Source organism: Zea mays, chromosome 7 (assembly GCF_902167145.1).
Source record: "Zea mays cultivar B73 chromosome 7, Zm-B73-REFERENCE-NAM-5.0, whole genome shotgun sequence".
NCBI classification, from domain to species: Eukaryota; Viridiplantae; Streptophyta; class Magnoliopsida; order Poales; family Poaceae; genus Zea; species Zea mays.
Window position 1 is genome coordinate 74,419,078 of NC_050102.1, and position 20,466 is coordinate 74,439,543.

Consider the following 20,466-nt stretch of genomic DNA (forward strand, 5'->3'; position numbering starts at 1 on the left):
TAGAGGATTAAAGGATGTGGTATTTGAAAAAGACAAGCCATGCAGTGCATGTCAAGCTGGAAAGCAGGTTGCTAATACACATCCCACTAAAGCTTTCATGTCAACATCAAGGCCACTGGAACTACTTCACATGGATTTATTTGGACCTACAAATTATGTCAGTGCCGGTGGCAACCTCTACTGTCTAGTAATTGTTGATGACTTCTCAAGATACACTTGGGTGTTCTTTCTCCATGACAAATCTGAAGTTGCATCTATATTCAAGAAGTTTGCCAAGAAAGCACAAAATGAATTTGACTGCAAGATTAAGAAGATTAGAAGTGACAATGGCAAAGAATTTGACAACACCAACATTCATGAGTACTGTGATGAAATTGGGATCAAGCATGAAGTATCTGCCACATATACACCTCAACAAAATGGAGTTGTTGAAAGGAAAAATAGGACCTTGATCACTCTTGCAAGAACAATGATTGATGAGTATAACACACCGGAGAGGTTTTGGGCCGAAGCTGTCAACACTGCTTGCTATGCATCAAACAGGTTATTTCCTCACCGGCTACTTGCGAAGACTCCTTATGAACTGCTAAATGGGAAAAAGCCAGACGTCTCTTTCTTCCGGGTGTTTGGGTGCAAATGCTACATCTACAAAAAACGCCATCATCTAGGGAAGTTTCAAAGACGTTGTGATATTGGTTTTCTTTTGGGTTATTCATTAAAGTCCAAAGCATATCGAGTATTCAACCATGCCACTGGCGTGGTAGAAGAAACATATGATGTGGAATTTGATGAGACTAATGGCTCCCAAGGAGCACTTGAAAATCTTGATGATGTAGGTGATGAGCCACTTAGGGAAGCAATGAAGAACATGTCCATTGGAGCTATCAAACCAAAAGAAGATGAAGAAGAAGTGCAAATCATTGACAAGCCTTCTTCATCAAATGTACCACAAGATGATGAAAAAGATGAGAGGCATGCAAATGAAGATACATTTGTCTCTCATGAACAAGCAAGGGTACAAGCCGAAGATGTTGATGCTCCAGGATCTTCTTCCCAAGTGGTTGACAGGAGGAACTCATCACTACTTCAAGCTCATCCTCAAAACCAAATCATCGGGAGTCCTTCACAAGGGGTTATTACTCGATCACATAAACATGCTAATTTTATTGAACATCACTCTTTTGTTTCTTGTGTTGAGCCTACTTGTATAGATGAGGCGCTACAGGATCCGGACTGGGTGAATGCCATGCATGAAGAACTTAACAACTTCACCCGTAACGAAGTTTGGACCCTGGAGAAGCCCCCACAAGATGCAAGAATCATTGGAACAAAGTGGGTGTTCAGAAACAAACAAGATGATCAAGGTGTGATTGTAAGAAACAAGGCAATACTTGTCGCAAAGGGATTCTCTCAGGTTGAAGGCTTAGATTTTGGAGAGACCTTTGCACCGGTTGCTCGACTGGAAGCCATCCGTATCCTACTTGCATATGCATCATGTTATGATATAAAACTTTACCAAATGGATGTAAAAAGTGCATTTTTAAATGGCTTCATAAATGAACTTGTATATGTTGAGCAACCGCCTGGATTTGAAGACCCTAGATATCCTAACCATGCTTACAGGTTGTCCAAGGCGCTTTATGGGCTAAAGCAAGCTCCAAGGGCTTGGTACGAGCGTCTTCGCGACTTCCTCATCGAAAAGGGCTTCAAAATCGGGACCGTCGACACAACTCTCTTCACAAAGAAACATAACGGTGATATTTTCATTTGTCAAGTATATGTTGATGATATAATCTTTGGCTCGACAAATGACTGTCATTGCAAGGAATTTGGTGAGTTGATGTCGAAGGAGTTCGAGATGTCAATGATTGGTGAGCTAACATACTTCCTCGGCTTTCAAGTCAAGCAATTGAAAGACGGTAACTTTCTCTCACAAGAGAAGTATACCAAAGACTTGTTGAAAAGGTTCAACATGGAGAAGTGCAAACCAATCAAGACCCCCATGCCTACAAATGGACATCTCGACTTAGATGAGGGAGGTAACCCGGTTAATCAAACTCTCTACCGTTCTATGATTGGTAGTTTATTATACCTTACCGCATCTAGGCCCGATATCATGTTTAGTGTCTGCATGTGTGCTAGATTTCAATCTAATCCTAAGAAAGCTCATCTTCGCGCTGTTAAGAGAATTCTTAGGTATCTCAAGCACACCACAAGCGTTGGTCTGTGGTATCCCAAAGGAGCTACTTTTGATTTAATTGGCTATTCCGATTCGGATTATGCCGGTTGCAAAATTGATAGGAAAAGTACTTCTGGGGGATGCCATCTGCTTGGTAGATCACTAGTTTCATGGACATCCAAAAAGCAAAATAGTGTTGCCTTGTCAACTGCCGAAGCGGAATACATTGCCGCAGGTGCTTGTTGCACACAGATTTTATATATGAAACAAACTCTTCTAGACTATGGCGTAGTTCTAGAAAAAGTACCTTTGTTGTGTGATAATGAGAGTGCTGTTAAAATTGCTAATAATCCTGTACAACACTCTCGCACCAAGCACATTGATATCCGTCATCACTTCCTTAGAGATCATGTTGCTAAAGGAGATATCATTTTAGAAGGAGTGAGGTCGGAAGATCAATTAGCGGATATTTTCACTAAGCCACTTGATAAGACCCGCTTTTGCATGTTGAGGAATGAACTAAATATCCTTGATCTCAGAAATTTTATGTGAAATGTCAAAAGGTGTTGTCACTTGCATTGCATATTTAAATTCATTGTATTGCATCTAGGGCTTGTCTAACCTAGTTGAGATAACCGCCAATAAAGCGAGTGAAAAAGCTTAACTCGGGTCAAACTTGACAAGTCTTAGTTTTTAAGCTTTTAGCACTTAAATTCTTACTTTCTATGCAATTATTGGTTCTTGAAATGTGCATGAGGTACTGCACTTAGGGGGAGTATTCAAAACTCAAATCACTCATGAAAACCCCGAGTGCAAACCAAAATGCAAATTTCACCATTTGCCTATTTTCTCTAAAAATTATCTAGCCTATGGCAAAATATTTTGAAAAGTATATGAGGGTGCCAATACCTGTCCCAACAAGTGTTATTTTGTGTGATTATAAGTTGGGATTTGGTTTGGTTAGGAGTTAGATAGAAAAATTCAAAATTCTCCAAACTCTCCTCTGTCTGGGCTCACCGGACAGTCCGGTGTGCACCGGACACTGCACTGTGCAATGTCCGGTGCACCGGCAGCCGCGCGCAAAATTCCTTTTTCCTGTGCGCTGTCCGGTGGTTCACCGGACAGCTACTGTGCGCTGTCCGGTGTGCACCGGACAGCCACTGTAGACTGTCCGGTGTGCCCATATCACGTTTTAAAAAACAGCCTCCAGCCCGAGCCAGGCCAGAGGCCTCCTTCTTTCCCTGGCTGCGCTCTGTCTTCTCTGTCTTGGCGATTCCTGGCGCCCGCCGTCGCCTCTGCTCTCCGGCGGCCTCCATCTCCGGCGGCGTCCATCTCCGGCGGCCTGCGCACCCCTTCTGCTCCCCCTCCGTGAGCAGCCCCCTGTCCTCCCTCTCTCTCTCTCTCTTTTCTTTGTAAGTGAGGCAGTAAACACCACCTTTTGCAAATCTTCAAATTCCTGTGAATCCAATTGTTGAAATGTGTTTATGTACCTCCATTGTGTATCCCTGCAAACCTTTAGCTCCTTCGGGAGGGCATTCCCACCTCAAATGGCCATATTCCTAAAACCCTAGATCCCCGCACACCACGTGCTCGGTGAAATGCCCAAACCAGCCAAACTTGCTCCAATTGAACCCAAATTTTTCAGGCACCTTCACCACTCTTCCAGTAACCTACTTGCCAAATTTCACGCCAATCCGAGATCCCAGGCTTAAATTTAACCAAAATTCTCGTTTTGCACGATCGTTTCCGAGCCGAGTGCCCAAAACCCTATTTCTTCGCCTAAATTCAAACCAAGCACACACTTCACTCATATTGACCTATATAAACCTATTCGTGAAGTATCGGCTCAATCCCATATCGTTTTGTGCCTCAATTTGAATTCCAATCATCCTATGTCTCTATTTGTCCGTCAAACGTCGTTTTCACGGCTTTTGACTTATCGATCGTCCCATGTCGTGCCATATCTCTTTGTGTATGTATTTATTCACATTTCATATGCTTATGACTATGTGACTAATACGTGCTCACCTCTTCTGTCATTTCAGTGACCTTGTGTGACCGTGTGCCGTCTCCCGTCCTGCCTGGATCGTCACCTCTCGTGTGACCTTTCCAGGTAGACATCTCACTCTTTGCTAAATTTATCGGTCACGTTTGCTCTATGCTTAGTCTCTCTATCTCATTTGCAGACTTTAGTTCAGGATGCCGCGCACGAAGAATGCGTCGGCATCAGGGGGTGGCGACGATGAGGACCCTCGTCGCCCCTTCAGGCAGGTGAAGGGCAAGACTGTGTATCTGGAGCAGCAGGAAGGCCGCAAGAAGCGGCGTTCGGACAGAGAGGCTCGTGCAGCAGCAGCAGCTGCAGCAGCCGCTGCACAGGCAGCACTTGGAGATCAGCCAGATGTTCCATCAGATCAGATTGCTTTCCGTGCTCGTCGTCTCGCCTCCCGGTCCCGCTCCTCCACTCACACCTCCGCTTCCACTCCGCCACCCACTCTGCCTGCTCCAGTCACTCCTATTGCTCCATCCACCTCCACCGCCATACCCACTACCAGCACCACGCCAGCTTCCACTGCTTCCCCTGCACCTGCTCCCGCTTCTGCTCCACCTGTCCCTCCACCTCGCTTCCGGGAGCGTGATGAGACTGAGGTCCGTCCACTGGTTTCGGATCCTCGTCTATTTGATCTTCAGCGTGCTACTGCAGCCCGGGTACGTCGTTTCAGGTACGTACCCGTGGAGTCTTGGCTGCCAGCTCAGAGAGACCCAGCAGCAGGAGTTCTTTTCAGCACTCGGATTCAGGAGTCATTCTTCAGGGCTCAGATGTCTGCTCAGATTGCGCTACGAGTTCACCGCCTATTGGATCTTCCAGCCTTCTTGCTAGCAGCCGGTGCTGAGTCTGAAGCGCATCTCACCTATTTGCCAGGCCTTCTGTCCTTTCTGACTATCAGCGGCAGATATGTTGAGGAGTGGGTCCGCGTCTTCTATGCCTCTGTTTGGATTGACCCGGATCATCATTGGATGAGGTTCCGCTTTGAGCGCGAGGATGTCACGATCACTGCCAGTCAGATCAGACAGCTTTTTGGATTCCCTGAGTCGTCTACTCGCCTCCACAGTCTCTGCTACGGCACTTCAGATCCTCCACGTCGCCCTCACGGCGGTGTGGCTCCAGGGACAGCTCACGTCGCGGCTCTGTTCCGCCCGCCTTTTTCAGATGGGTCGCGACGTTCTCCAGCAGACTTCACTACGGCAGCGAAGTACTTGTATGAGCTCGTCAGACGGACACTCCTCCCTAGGATGGGATACAGGGAGGCCACCACTCACATCCAGCTTTGGCTCCTTGGTGCCCTGGTATCCCACTCTGAGTTTGATGTTGTTGACTTTCTGATCTGTGAGATTGAGGACACTGTTCTGGATGGGATTCGTGCTCGACGGCAGCTACCTTATGCTCACTACTTATGCCACATCTTTGCGCAGCTGATCCAACCACCTCGTTTTCAGAGTACCCTTGAGGCCTCACGCCTTGTGTTTGGATCTTACCGTCCTGCTCCAGAGATTCCAGTGCCAGCTTATGCTCCTGTGTTTGACACTCAGGCCGAGGATGCAGCACTTCGACAGTTTGACACCCAGGGTGCAGCAGCTGATGATGATGATTTTGGGATTCCTCCTCCGCCTCCGCCTCCTATGCCTCCACGCTCCCATGATCATGAGGCTGGGAGCTCTAGTGCTGCCCCTGCTACCCCTCAGGCTATGGACCCTGCTCTTGCTTCGATTCTTCAGACTCTCACTCAGCAGCAGGCTCAGCTAGCAGCCGAGCAGGCCCGTATGTCCGAGAGGATGCTCTCAATGTTTCAGACTATGCAGGACAGGCAGGATTCACTTCAGCAGCAGCTTATTCAGGATAGGGCAGAGAATAGGGCATTCATGGCCCTCATGCTTCAGCATTCTGGTATCTCAGTACCTCCAGTTCAGTCTGCTCCGCCTTCTTCGCTTCACGCTCCAGTGGTGCCTTCGATCTTGTCTGCACCCCCTGCTGTCACCTCTCCGCTCCGGCCGGTCACCTTGGCGTTCACTTCTCCGGTTCTCAGCTCTATCTGCCCGCAGCCGCCAGTGCCACCAGCATCTGCTGTTACCACTACCGTTGTGGCAGTATCTGTGACCGCTTCTGCTCCGGTAGCTCCTGCAGTGTATGCGCTCACTTTTATTATTATGGTACACATTCTTTCTGTCAAAGATTACTGAGTATAACTAACCATTCTTTCTATTGACAGAATCTTCAAAACAAACTACTCTCACAAAACTTGTAGGGTTGTCATCAATCACCAAAAAGGGGGAGATTGAAAGCATCTAGGCCCCTGGTTGGTTTTAGTGATTAATGACAACGTAATATTATATGTGACTAACGTGTGTTTTGCAGAGACAAATGGTAAGTTAGGTCGCATGACAGGTAGAAGTACTACAACGGTGAAAACAATCCCGGAGATAAGAACTCGAAGCGACGGCTAAAACGACGAAACAAAAGGTGAAGGTCTACGGAGTCCGAGTGTCAAGGAGATGTGGACACTCGCGATTTAGTTAGGTCTTTTATTCTCTTTTTAGCCGTACTATAAAGAGGGGTTGTCGATGAGTAGTTTGACCAAGAGAGTTCTAGTGTAGTGTTGGTGCACAATCACACTCATATACAGTGCTAGGTGTCACTCTAGAACTCACACACAAGTTAGAACGAAAACCGATTTGAAAATCAGCTGAAAAACAAGATTGAGTGTTTCTGGCTTTGGGGCACCGGACTGTCCGGTGTGCACCGGACTGTCCGGTGCACCCTCTGCCAGGTGGGCCAGGCTGGTCCACTGCAGGGACTCTCCCAGTCGCAGAAACCCGAGAGCGCAGCCTTCGGAAATGAATTTTAGCGGCACACCGGACACCGCACCGGACTGTCCGGTGTGCACCGGACAGTGAACTGTTCACTGTCCGGTGCGCCATGAGTCCAACGGCTAGCTGTCAGAACTAGCCGTTGGAAGTGACCGTTGGCGCACCGGTGGCGCACCGGTGGCGCACCGGACTGTCCGGTGCGCCATCGCGCAGCAAGTTGCCTGTAACGGCTAGTTGGTGGGTGAGGGCTATTTATACCCCTTCCACCCACCATATTCAATGTCTTGCACTCCACATTTATTCCAGCACCTTGGTAGAGTATTGCAAGCACCAAAAGCCTAGTGAGGAGATTAGAGAATCATAATCCGCGCTTGTTCCTCATTAGCGGTAGTGAGAGCCACCTAGAGCACACACCACTTGCATTAGGCTTCTCTTGGTCAAGCGAAAGTCTATGGCTTGTTACTCTTGGTGATCGGCATCACCTAGACGGCTTGGTGGCGTTGGGAGCTCGGTGATTACCGTGAAGATCTTGTTGGTGACCCGACTCAAGTTTGTAAGCGGTCTCGAGGGATCCACCGCGCCGGAGTGGCAAAGGATCATCTCGTAGTGAGCACTTGGTTCTTGCGAGGACCAAGGGGGAGCGATACCCTTGCGCGGGTGCTCCAACGAGGACTAGTGGAGAGTGCCGACTCTTCGATACCTCGGGAAAAATTGGAGGAGTCTTCTAAACTTTGCTTTACTTTCCGCACTTAATTCAAGCTCTTTACTTTGTGTATTTGTTTAGCAAATATTTGAAGCATTGTTTTAGCCTTGTTACATTTCTAGTATTATTTTCTTAGTGCTAGTTGTTGGGGTGAAGTTGGGCTCTTGTTTAGCTATTGCTTAGGTTTTAATTAGTGTTGATTTTTAGAAAAGCCCAATTCACCCCCCCTCTTGGGCATCGTGATCCTTTCACCATCCGGACTGATCTTGCAATGCACAAGCTCTCAACATATCTTTGAGTATTTGATTAGTTCTTTCAGTCTAGCCGTCTGTCTGCGGATGATAGGCTGAACTGAAATTCAGATGTGTACCCAAGGCTTCATGTAACTGGTGCCAGAAATGGGAGGTGAACTGTGTTCTTCTGTCTGACACTATCTTCTTTGGTACACCATGAAGATAAACGATCTGGGACATGTACAACTCCGCTAACACTGCACTGCTGTAGCTAGTCTTGACAGGTATAAAGTGGGCTGAGGTGGTTAAGCGGTCCACCACTACCCAAATGGAATCGTAGCCGGCTCGAGTGCGAGGCAATCCGACTATGAAGTCCATCCCGATTTCATCCCATTTCCACTGAGGAATTCGCAATGGTTGCAACAATCCAGCAGGCCTCTGATGCTCTGCCTTGATCCTTTGACAACTATCACATATTGCCGCATGCTCTGCGATCTCCCTTTTCATTCCGTACCACTAGAATTTCTTCTTCAGATCCTGATACATCTTCTCACTTCCAGGGTGTATAGAATAAGCTGACTCATGAGCTTCCTTGAGGATCAACTCTCGAATGGACTGGACATTGGGAACACATAAACGGTCCTTAAACCATACCACACCTTCTGCATCTTCCCAAAAATCATTGCCTCTTCCTTCCAGAATCAGTTGCCGGATTCCGCTGATCTTCTCATCATTCTTCTATGCCTCTTTGATTTCTCGCTCTAAGGTAAGTTCTAACTCAACTGTTACTCCTCGCATGTTGTTCAGAAATCCGAGGCTCAACCTGTCAAACTCCTTGGCCAACTCATAAGACATTGGATGAGCAACCATCATATTGACTTGACTTTTCCTGCTCAAAGCATCTGCCACTACGTTCGCTTTGCCTGGATGGTAATGAATCTCCAATTCATAGTCTTTGATCAACTCTAATCATCTTCGTTGTCTCATATTCAGCCTCGATTGAGTGAATATGTACTTCAGACTCTTGTGGTCTGTGTAAACATCACATTTCTGCCCATACAGATAGTGTCTCCATGACTTCAGTGCATGAACCACTGCGGCCAACTCTAGGTCATGGATTGGATAATTATTCTCATGAACCTTCAACTATCGGGACGAGTAGGCCACAACTCTTCCCTCTTGCATCAACACGCATCCCAAACCAGTGTTGAAAGGGAATTAGGCTTACACCTAGTCCCTAATTAATTTTGGTGGTTGAATTGCCCAACACAAATAATTGGACTAACTAGTTTGCCCAAGTGTATGGATTATACAGGTGTAAAAGGTTCACACTCAGCCAATAAAAAGATCAGGTTTTGGATTCAACAAAGGAGCAAAGAGGCAACCGAAGGCACCTCTGGTCTGGCGCACCGGACTGTCCGGTGTGCCACCGGACAGTGTCCGGTGCACCACCGGACAGTGTCCGGTGCACCAGAGGACTCCAACTCGAACTCGCCACCTTCGGGAATTTCGCAGGTCGGCGCGCTATAATTCACCGGACTGTCCGGTGTACACCGGACTGTCCGGTGTACACCGGACAGTGTCCGGTGCTCCAAGGAAGCGCGGCCTCCGGAACTCGCCAGCCTCGGGATCGCGCAGCAGCCGCTCCGCTATAATTCACCGGACATGTCCGGTGTGCACCGGACTGTCCGGTGTAACAGCGGAGCAACGGCTATTTCGGCGCCAACGGCTACCTGTGGCGCAATTAATGCGCGCTGCGCGCGCGCAGAAGGCAGGCGCGCCCATACTGGCGCACCGGACAAGGAACAGTAGATGTCCGGTGTGCACCGGACACCCAGGCGGGCCCAGAAGTCAGAAGCTCCAACGGTCAGAATCCAACGGCAGTGATGACGTGGCGGGGGCACCGGACATGTCCGGTGTGCACCGGACTGTCCGGTGCGCCATCGAACAGACAGCCTCCCAACGGCCACTTTTGGTGGTTGGAGCTATAAATACCCCAACCACCCCACCATTCATTGGATCCAAGTTTTCCACTTCTCAACCACTTACAAGAGCTAGGCATTCAATTCTAGACACACCTAAGAGATCAAATCCTCTCCAATTCCACTCAAGGCTTTAGTGACTAGCGAGAGAGATTTGACGTGTTCTTTTGAGCTCTTGCGCTTGGATTGCTTCTTTTCTTTCTCACTTGTTCTTGTGATCAAAACTCCATTGTAATCAAAGCAAGAGGCACCAATTGTGTGGTGGCCCTTGCGGGGAAGTTTTTGTTCCCGGCTTTGATTTGAGAAGAGAAGCTCACTCGGTCCGAGGGACCGTTTGAGAGAGGGAAGGGTTGAAAGAGACCCGGCCTTCGTGGCCTCCTCAACGGGGAGTAGGTTTGCGAGAACTGAACCTCGGTAAAACAAATCCGCGTGTCACACTCTTCATTTGCTTGCGATTTGTTTTGCGCCCTCTCTCGCGGACTCGTTTATATTTCTAACGCTAACCCGGCTTGTAGTTGTGTTTATATTTGTAAATTTCAGTTTCGCCCTATTCACCCCCCCTCTAGGCGACTATCAATTGGTATCAAAGCCCGGTGCTTCATTAGAGCCTAACCGCTCGAAGTGATGTCGGGAGATCACGCCAAGAAGGAGATGGAGACCGGCGAAAAGCCCACTACAAGCCACGGGAGCACTTCATCGGAAGAGTCCTGCACCAAGAGAAAGGAGAAGAAGAGCTCCTCCAAAGGGAAGGAGAAGAAGTCTTCTTCACACCACAAGGAGAAGAAGGAGAAATCCTCTTCTCACAAGACGCGTTGGAGTGGGGACAAGAAAAAGAGGATGAGGAAAGTGGTCTACTACGAGACCGATTCTTCATCACCATCCACCTCCGGCTCCGACGCGGCGTCCGTCACTTCTAAGTGCCAAGAGCGCAAAAAGTATAGTAAGATCCCCCTACGCTACCCTCGCATTTCCAAACATACACCTTTGCTTTCCGTCCCATTAGGCAAACCACCAACATTTGATGGTGAAGATTACGCTAGGTGGAGTGATTTAATGCGATTTCATCTAACCTCACTCCACAAAAGCATATGGGATGTTGTTGAGTTTGGTGCACAGGTACCATCCGTAGGGGATGAAGACTATGATGAGGACGAAGTGGCCCAAATCGAGCAGTTCAATTCTCAAACTACAACCATACTCCTCGCTTCTCTAAGCAAGGAGGAATACAACAAAGTGCAAGGGTTGAAGAATGCAAAGGAAATTTGGGACCTACTCAAGACCGCGCACGAAGGTGATGAACTCACCAAGATTACCAAGCGGGAAACGATCGAGGGGGAGCTCGGTCGCTTCCGTCTTCGCCAAGGGGAGGAGCCACAAGACATGTACAACCGGCTCAAGACTTTGGTAAACCAAGTGCGCAACCTCGGGAGCAAGAAGTGGGATGACCACGAGGTGGTTAAGGTTATTCTTAGATCACTCATTTTTCTTAACCCCACTCAAGTTCAATTAATTCGTGGTAATCCTAGATATACTCAAATGACCCCCGAGGAAGTTATCGGGAATTTTGTGAGCTTTGAATGCATGATCAAAGGCTCCAAGAAGATCAACGAGCTTGACGAACCCTCCACGTCCGAAGCACAACCGGTGGCATTTAAGGCAACGGAGGAGAAGAAGGAGGAGTCTACACCGAGTAGACAACCAATTGACGCCTCCAAGCTCAACAACGAGGAGATGGCTTTAATTATCAAAAGCTTTCGCCAAATCCTCAAGCAACGGAAGGGGAAGGATTATAAATCCCGTTCTAAGAAGGTTTGCTACAAGTGTGGTAAGCCCGGTCACTTTATTGCTAAATGTCCTTTATCAAGTGACAGTGACAGGGATAACGACAAGAAGGGAAAGAGGAGAGAAAAGAGGAGGCACTACAAGAAGAAGGGCGGCGATGCCCATGTTTGTCGGGAGTGGGATTCCGACGAAAGCTCAAGCGACTCCTCCGACGACGAGGACGCCGCCAACATCGCCGTCACCAAGGGACTCCTCTTCCCCAACATCGGCCACAAGTGCCTCATGGCAAAGGACGGCAAAAGGAAGAAGGTAAAATCAAGATCCTCCACTAAGTATGAAACCTCTAGTGATGAGGATGATGCTAGCAATGAGGAGGATAACTTGCACATTCTTTTTGCCAACCTTAACATGGAACAAAAGGAAAAACTAAATGAGCTAATTAGTGCCATCCATGACAAGGATGACCTCTTGGACTCCCAAGAGGACTTCCTAATCAAGGAAAATAAAACGCATGTTAAAGTTAAAAATGCTTACGCTCTAGAAGTGGAAAAATGTCAAAAACTATCTAGTGAGCTAAGCACTTGCCATGAGATAATTGACAATCTTAGACATGAAAATACTAGTTTAAATGCTAAGGTTGATTCACATGTGTGTAATATTTCGATTTCCAATCCTAGAGATAATAATGATGATTTGCTTGCTAGGATTGAAGAATTAAACATTTCTCTTGCTAGCCTTAGAAATGAAAATGAAAAATTGCTTGCTAGGGCTAAAGAATTTGATGTTTGCAATGCTACAATTTCTGACCTTAGAACTAAGAATGATATGTTACATGCTAAGGTTGTAGAACTAAAATCTTGCAAACCCTCTACATCTACCATTGAGCACACTTCTATTTGTACTAGATGTAGAGATGTTAACATTGATGCTATACATGATCACATGGCTTTAATTAAACAACAAAATGATCATATAGCTAAATTAGATGCTAAAATTGCCGAGCATAACTTAGAGAATGAAAAATTTAAATTTGCTAGAAGTATGCTCTATAATGGGAGACGCCCTGGCATCAAGGATGGCATTGGCTTCCAAAGGGGAGACAATGTCAAACTTAGTGCCCCTCCTAAAAGATTGTCTAACTTTGTTAAGGGCAAGGCTCCCATGCCTCAGGATAACGAGGGTTACATTTTATACCCTGCCAGTTATCCCGAGGACAAAATTAGGAAAATTCATTCTAGGAAGTCTCACTCTGGTTCTAACCATGCTTTTATGTATAAGGGTGAGACATCTAGCTCTAGGCAACCAACCCGTGCTAAGTTGCCTAAGAGAAGAACTCCTAGTGCATCAAATGAACATAGTCTTTCATTTAAAACTTTTGATGCATCTTATGTTTTAACTAACAAATCCGGCAAGGTAGTTGCCAAGTTTGTTGGGGGCAAACACAAGGGCTCCAAGACTTGTGTTTGGGTACCCAAAGTTCTTGTTTCTAATGCCAAAGGACCCAAAACCGTTTGGGTACCTAAAGTCAAGAACTAAAATTGTTTTGTAGGTTTATGCATCCGGGGGCTCAAGTTGGATACTCGACAGCGGGTGCACAAACCACATGACAGGGGAGAAGAAGATGTTCTCCTCCTACGAGAAAAACCAAGATCCCCAACGAGCTATCACATTCGGGGATGGAAATCAAGGTTTGGTCAAAGGTCTTGGTATAATAGCTATATCTCCTGACCATTCTATTTCCAATGTTTTTCTTGTAGATTCTTTAGATTACAATTTGCTTTCTGTATCTCAATTATGCAAAATGGGCTACAACTGTCTCTTTACTGATGTAAGTATCACTGTCTTTAGAAGAAGTGATGATTCAATAGCATTTAAGGGTGTGTTAGAGGGTCAGCTATACTTAGTAGATTTTGATAGAGCTGAACTCGACACATGCTTAATTGCTAAGACTAACATGGGCTGGCTCTGGCATCGCCGACTAGCACATGTTGGGATGAAGAATCTTCACAAGCTTCTAAAGGGAGAACACATTTTAGGACTAACAAATGTTCATTTTGAGAAAGACAGGGTTTGTAGCGCATGCCAAGCAGGAAAGCAAGTTGGTGCTCATCATCCACACAAGAACATCATGACGACCGACAGGCCGCTTGAGCTACTCCACATGGATCTATTCGGCCCGATTGCTTACATAAGCATCGGCGGGAGTAAGTATTGTCTTGTAATAGTGGATGATTATTCACGCTTCACTTGGGTATTCTTTTTACAGGAAAAATCTCAAACCCAAGAGACCTTAAAGGGATTCCTGAGACGGGCTCAAAATGAGTTCGGCTTAAGGATCAAGAAAATTAGAAGCGACAACGGGACGGAGTTCAAGAACTCTCAAATCGAAGGCTTTCTTGAGGAGGAGGGCATCAAGCATGAGTTCTCTTCTCCCTACACGCCACAACAAAATGGTGTAGTAGAGAGGAAGAATCGAACTCTATTGGACATGGCAAGGACCATGCTTGATGAGTACAAAACTTCGGATCGGTTTTGGGCCGAGGCGGTCAACACCGCCTGCTACGCTATCAACCGGTTATATCTTCACCGAATCCTCAAGAAGACATCGTATGAACTCCTAACCGGTAAAAAGCCCAACATTTCATATTTTAGAGTCTTTGGTAGCAAATGCTTTATTCTTGTTAAAAGAGGTAGAAAATCTAAATTTGCTCCTAAGACTGTAGAAGGCTTTTTACTAGGATATGACTCAAACACAAGGGCATATAGAGTCTTTAACAAGTCATCCGGACAAGTTGAAGTTTCTTGTGACGTTGTGTTTGATGAGACTAACGGCTCTCAAGTAGAGCAAGTTGATCTTGATGAGATAGGTATTGAAGAGGCTCCGTGCATCGCGCTAAGGAACATGTCCATTGGGGATGTGTGTCCTAAAGAATCCGAAAAGCCTCCAAATGCACAAGATCAACCATCCTCCTCCACGCAAGCATCTCCACCAACTCAAAATGAGGATGAAGCTCAAGTTGATGAAGTAGAAGATCAAGCGAATGAGCCACCTCAAGATGACGGCAATCATCAGGGGGGAGATGCAATTGAGGAAGACAAGGAGGATGAGGAACAAAGGCCGCCACACCCAAGAGTCCACCAAGCAATCCAACGAGATCACCCCGTCAACACCATCCTCGGCGACATTCATAAGGGGGTAACCACTAGATCTCGTGTTGCACATTTTTGTGAGCATTACTCTTTTGTTTCCTCTATTGAGCCACACAGGGTAGAGGAAGCACTACAAGATTCGGATTGGGTGGTGGCGATGCAAGAGGAGCTCAACAACTTCACGAGGAATGAGGTATGGCATTTAGTTCCACGTCCTAATCAAAATGTTGTAGGAACCAAATGGGTCTTTCGCAACAAGCAAGATGAGCATGGTGTGGTGACAAGGAACAAAGCTCGACTTGTGGCCAAAGGATACTCTCAAGTCGAAGGTTTGGATTTCGGTGAAACCTATGCACCCGTAGCTAGGCTTGAATCAATTCGTATATTATTGGCCTATGCTACTTACCATGGCTTTAAGCTTTATCAAATGGACGTGAAAAGTGCCTTCCTCAATGGACCAATCAAGGAAGAGGTCTATGTTGAGCAACCTCCCGGCTTTGAAGACAGTGAGTATCCTAACCATGTCTATAAGCTCTCTAAGGCGCTTTATGGGCTCAAGCAAGCCCCAAGAGCATGGTATGAATGCCTTAGAGATTTCCTTATTGCTAATGGCTTCAAAGTCGGAAAGACCGATCCTACACTCTTTACTAAAACACTTAAAAATGATTTGTTTGTATGCCAAATCTATGTTGATGATATTATATTTGGGTCTACTAACGAATCTACATGTGAAGAGTTTAGTAGGATCATGACACAGAAGTTCGAGATGTCTATGATGGGGGAGTTGAAGTACTTCTTGGGATTTCAAGTGAAGCAACTCCAAGAGGGCACCTTCATTAGCCAAACGAAGTATACTCAAGACATTCTAAACAAGTTTGGGATGAAGGATGCCAAGCCCATCAAGACACCCATGGGAACTAATGGGCATCTCGACCTCGACACGGGAGGTAAGTCCGTGGATCAAAAGGTATACCGGTCGATGATAGGTTCTTTACTATATTTATGTGCATCTCGACCGGATATTATGCTTTCCGTATGCATGTGTGCAAGATTCCAAGCCGACCCTAAGGAAGCTCACCTTACGGCCGTGAAACGAATCTTGAGATATTTGGCTTATACTCCTAAGTTTGGGCTTTGGTATCCTAGGGGATCCACATTTGATTTGATTGGTTATTCGGATGCCGATTGGGCAGGGTGCAAAATCAATAGGAAGAGCACATCGGGGACTTGCCAGTTCTTGGGAAGATCCTTGGTGTCTTGGGCTTCAAAGAAGCAAAATTCGGTCGCTCTTTCCACCGCCGAAGCCGAGTACATTGCCGCAGGTCATTGTTGCGCGCAATTGCTTTGGATGAGGCAAACCCTGCGTGACTACGGTTACAAATTAACCAAAGTCCCTTTGCTATGTGATAATGAGAGTGCAATCAAGATGGCGGATAATCCCGTCGAGCATAGCCGCACTAAACACATAGCCATTCGGTATCACTTCTTAAGGGATCACCAACAAAAGGGAGATATCGAGATTTCATACATTAACACTAAAGATCAATTAGCCGATATCTTTACCAAGCCTCTTGATGAACAAACTTAGGCATGAGCTCAATATTCTTGATTCGCGCAATTTCTTTTGCTAGATTGCACACATAGCTCATTTGTATACCTTTGATCATGTCTCTTTCATATGCTATGACTAATGTGTTTTTCAAGTCTATTTCAAACCAAGTCATAGGTGTATTGAAAGGGAATTGGAGTCTTCGGCGAAGACAAAGGCTTCCACTCCGTAAACTCATCCTTCGCCGTCGCTCCAAGAGACTCTCCATCTTTGGGGGAGAAAGCAAAAGGACTTCGTCTTTGGTATAATCTTAACTCATTTATTTATGACCAAAGGGGAAGATAGCACCATGAGGGCTCTAATGATTCCGTTTTTGGCGATTCATGCCAAAGGGGGAGAAAGTAAGAGCCCAAAGCAAAAGGACCGCACCACCACCACCATCTTCAAAACTTCGTGTTTCCAAGAATATTATCAATTGGTTTCCTATTATGTTCAAAAGGGGGAGAAAGTAGTATTTCAAAAATATATCAAAACCCTCTTGAACACTAAGAGGAGGATCTCATTTAGGGGGAGTTTTGTTTAGTCAAAGGAAAAGCATTTGAAACAGGGGGAGAAAATTTCAAATCTTGAAAATGCTTCTCAAAATCTTATTCATTTACCTTTGACTATTTGCAAAAGAACTTTGAAAAGGATTTACAAAAGAGTTTGCAAAAACAAAACATGTGGTGCAAGCGTGGTCCAAAATGTTAAATAAGAAAGAAACGATCCATGCATATCTTGTAAGTAGTTTTATTGGCTCAACTCCAAGCAACCTTTGCACTTACATTATGCAAACTAGTTCAATTATGCATTTCTATACTTGCTTTGGTTTGTGTTGGCATCAATCACCAAAAAGGGGGAGATTGAAAGGGAATTAGGCTTACACCTAGTCCCTAATTAATTTTGGTGGTTGAATTGCCCAACACAAATAATTGGACTAACTAGTTTGCCCAAGTGTATGGATTATACAGGTGTAAAAGGTTCACACTCAGCCAATAAAAAGATCAGGTTTTGGATTCAACAAAGGAGCAAAGAGGCAACCGAAGGCACCTCTGGTCTGGCGCACCGAACTGTCTGGTGTGCCACCGGACAGTGTCCGGTGCACCAGAGGACTCCAACTCGAACTCGCCACCTTCGGGAATTTCGCAGGCCGGCACGCTATAATTCACCGGACTGTCCGGTGTACACCGGACTGTCCGGTGTACACCGGACAGTGTCCGGTGCTCCAAGGAAGCGCGGCCTCCGGAACTCGCCAGCCTCGGGATCGCGCAGCAGCCGCTCCGCTATAATTCACCGGACATGTCCGGTGTGCACCGGACTGTCCGGTGTAACAGCGGAGCAACGGCTATTTCGGCGCCAACGGCTACCTGCGACGCAATTAATGCGCGCTGCGCGCGCGCAGAAGGCAGGCGCGCCCATACTGGCGCACCGGACAAGGAACAGTAGATGTCCGGTGTGCACCGGACACCCAGGCGGGCCCAGAAGTCAGAAGCTCCAACGGTCAGAATCCAACGGCAGTGATGACATGGCGGGGGCACCGGACATGTCCGGTGTGCACCGGACTGTCCGGTGCGCCATCGAACAGACAGCCTCCCAACGACCACTTTTGGTGGTTGGAGCTATAAATACCCCAACCACCCCACCATTCATTGGATCCAAGTTTTCCACTTCTCAACCACTTACAAGAGCTAGGCATTCAATTCTAGACACACCTAAGAGATCAAATCCTCTCCAATTCCACTCAAGGCTTTAGTGACTAGCGAGAGAGATTTGCCGTGTTCTTTTGAGCTCTTGCGCTTGGATTGCTTCTTTTCTTTCTCACTTGTTCTTGTGATCAAAACTCCATTGTAATCAAAGCAAGAGGCACCAATTGTGTGGTGGCCCTTGCGGGGAAGTTTTTGTTCCCGGCTTTGATTTGAGAAGAGAAGCTCACTCGGTCCGAGGGACCGTTTGAGAGAGGGAAGGGTTGAAAGAGACCCGGCCTTCGTGGCCTCCTCAACGGGGAGTAGGTTTGCGAGAACCGAACCTCGGTAAAACAAATCCGCGTGTCACACTCTTCATTTGCTTGCGATTTGTTTTGCGCCCTCTCTCGCGGACTCGTTTATATTTCTAACGCTAACCCGGCTTGTAGTTGTGTTTATATTTGTAAATTTCAGTTTCGCCCTATTCACCCCCCCCTCTAGGTGACTATCAAGTGTAACAAGCGTCGCAATACACTGAGAAGGGCTTGTGCACATCAGACAAGACTAAGATAGGTGATGTGGTCAACTTCTCTTTCAATGCTTCAAAGGCTTCTTGGCATTTCTGGGTCCACTTGAACTCAACTTTGTTGCCAAGCAAAGCTGTCATCGGTTTCGCGATCTTTGAAAACCCTTCAATGAATCGCCGATAATATCCGGCCATTCTAATGAAGCTCTTGATTCCTCGGGCATCTGTTGGCGCTTTCCAGTTCAGAATTGTTGGAACTTGCTCTCCTGGGCAAGTTGATCCAACGGGGGAATGAAAGCAACGTAAGCAAGGTTTCAACTCGAGATGGCAATAGCTCTGTTAATCCAGCCTCTCAAGGGCACTGTACGAGGGTATTTATAGGTGCCTGAGTGCCCAACGTCTCAATGTAAGGACGCATGTACCCTCAGGCATCTGGACTATCCCCGGAATATTCCTATAAAGGAGGGTTACAGACTGTCATTACAGAAAAGCTATTACAAATCGGGCCCGTAACACGCTTCTCCGTGCGGGGCCTGTTACAATGGGCCGAATCCCACGTGGGCCTCTAGGCCGAGTGAGGACGTGGGACGAGGCGACGTCGTCGTAGGCCTTCGTCTCATAGTGTACAAGGCGAAGGGTGGACCTCGTCGGTTCTTCTGCTTCCGTTGGCGCAGCGAGAAAGACGAAGGCTGGAGCGAAGGGTAGCGTCTTCGCCTTCGCCCCAACACCTGTGAAGGTCATGTGTATCTACGTTTCTTTTCCACATTTTGATAATTGTTAAAGACTATGTGGATGTCTCGGACATCATGATGTAATCGACTATTATACCTTCTTTTATGTTATTATTTGAGCACTGTGGGATGATGTCCAGTTATGTAACTGCTGTGTACATGAATTGCTGATACTGGCATGTACATGGTTCGCATTCGGTTTGCCTTCTAAAACCGGGTGTGACATTACATCTCATTAATTCCTTCACATTCGCATTCTATAAAACATGTATGAACATCAACAAACTAAGGGTCTGTTTGGTTGGGTTGTGGCTATGAAAAAAGTTGTTGTGGGCTGTGAGCTATGGGAAAGCTGTTGTGGGTTGTGAGCTATTAAAAAGCTAAAAACCATTTGGTTGAAACCACTAAAAATCGTTAAAGTTCTTCGATATATGTTTTCACAGTTCCATCCAAAAGCCACTAAAAGCGGGTCTAGGGTGCTTTCATTTTTGCACTGCGAGAAAGTCGTCTTTAGAAAAAGTTGCTTCCTGGATTCAACCCTTTGGTTTGGCTTTGGGCTTTTAGGGGGCAAAAGTCAAAGCCAAAAGCCAGACCAAACACACACTAATATTACACTGATACCTTCGGCTTGCTCGAAGGTGAAGACACAAGGGAGTGATTATCATCCAGCGTGAACAGTACGATGTTACTGTTCATCTATTTATAGACACGAGACGCAGCCCGGGTAAAAGTACATTTATGTTCTCAATATTCACATATGATCATAATACAAGTTATTAAGGACTAAGTAGTCTTTTCCTCATTCGGTCAGCATCATCATTATACTTCATCTCCGCTATGAGCCGAAGTTGTCCATCTGGTGATAGCTTCGGCGTTTACTCTTATCCTCTTTAGATCTGTCTTCATCTTGTGTGCCTTCGTCATGAGAAAGAGGCTTGTATCCTCCAGACGAAGCTTTCTATAATAGCTTATGCTGAAAACAAATGGTTAATTATGTTTTTGAGGACATTCAGAAGGAGAAGGCCCCCAACACGTGCCCTCGCTGCG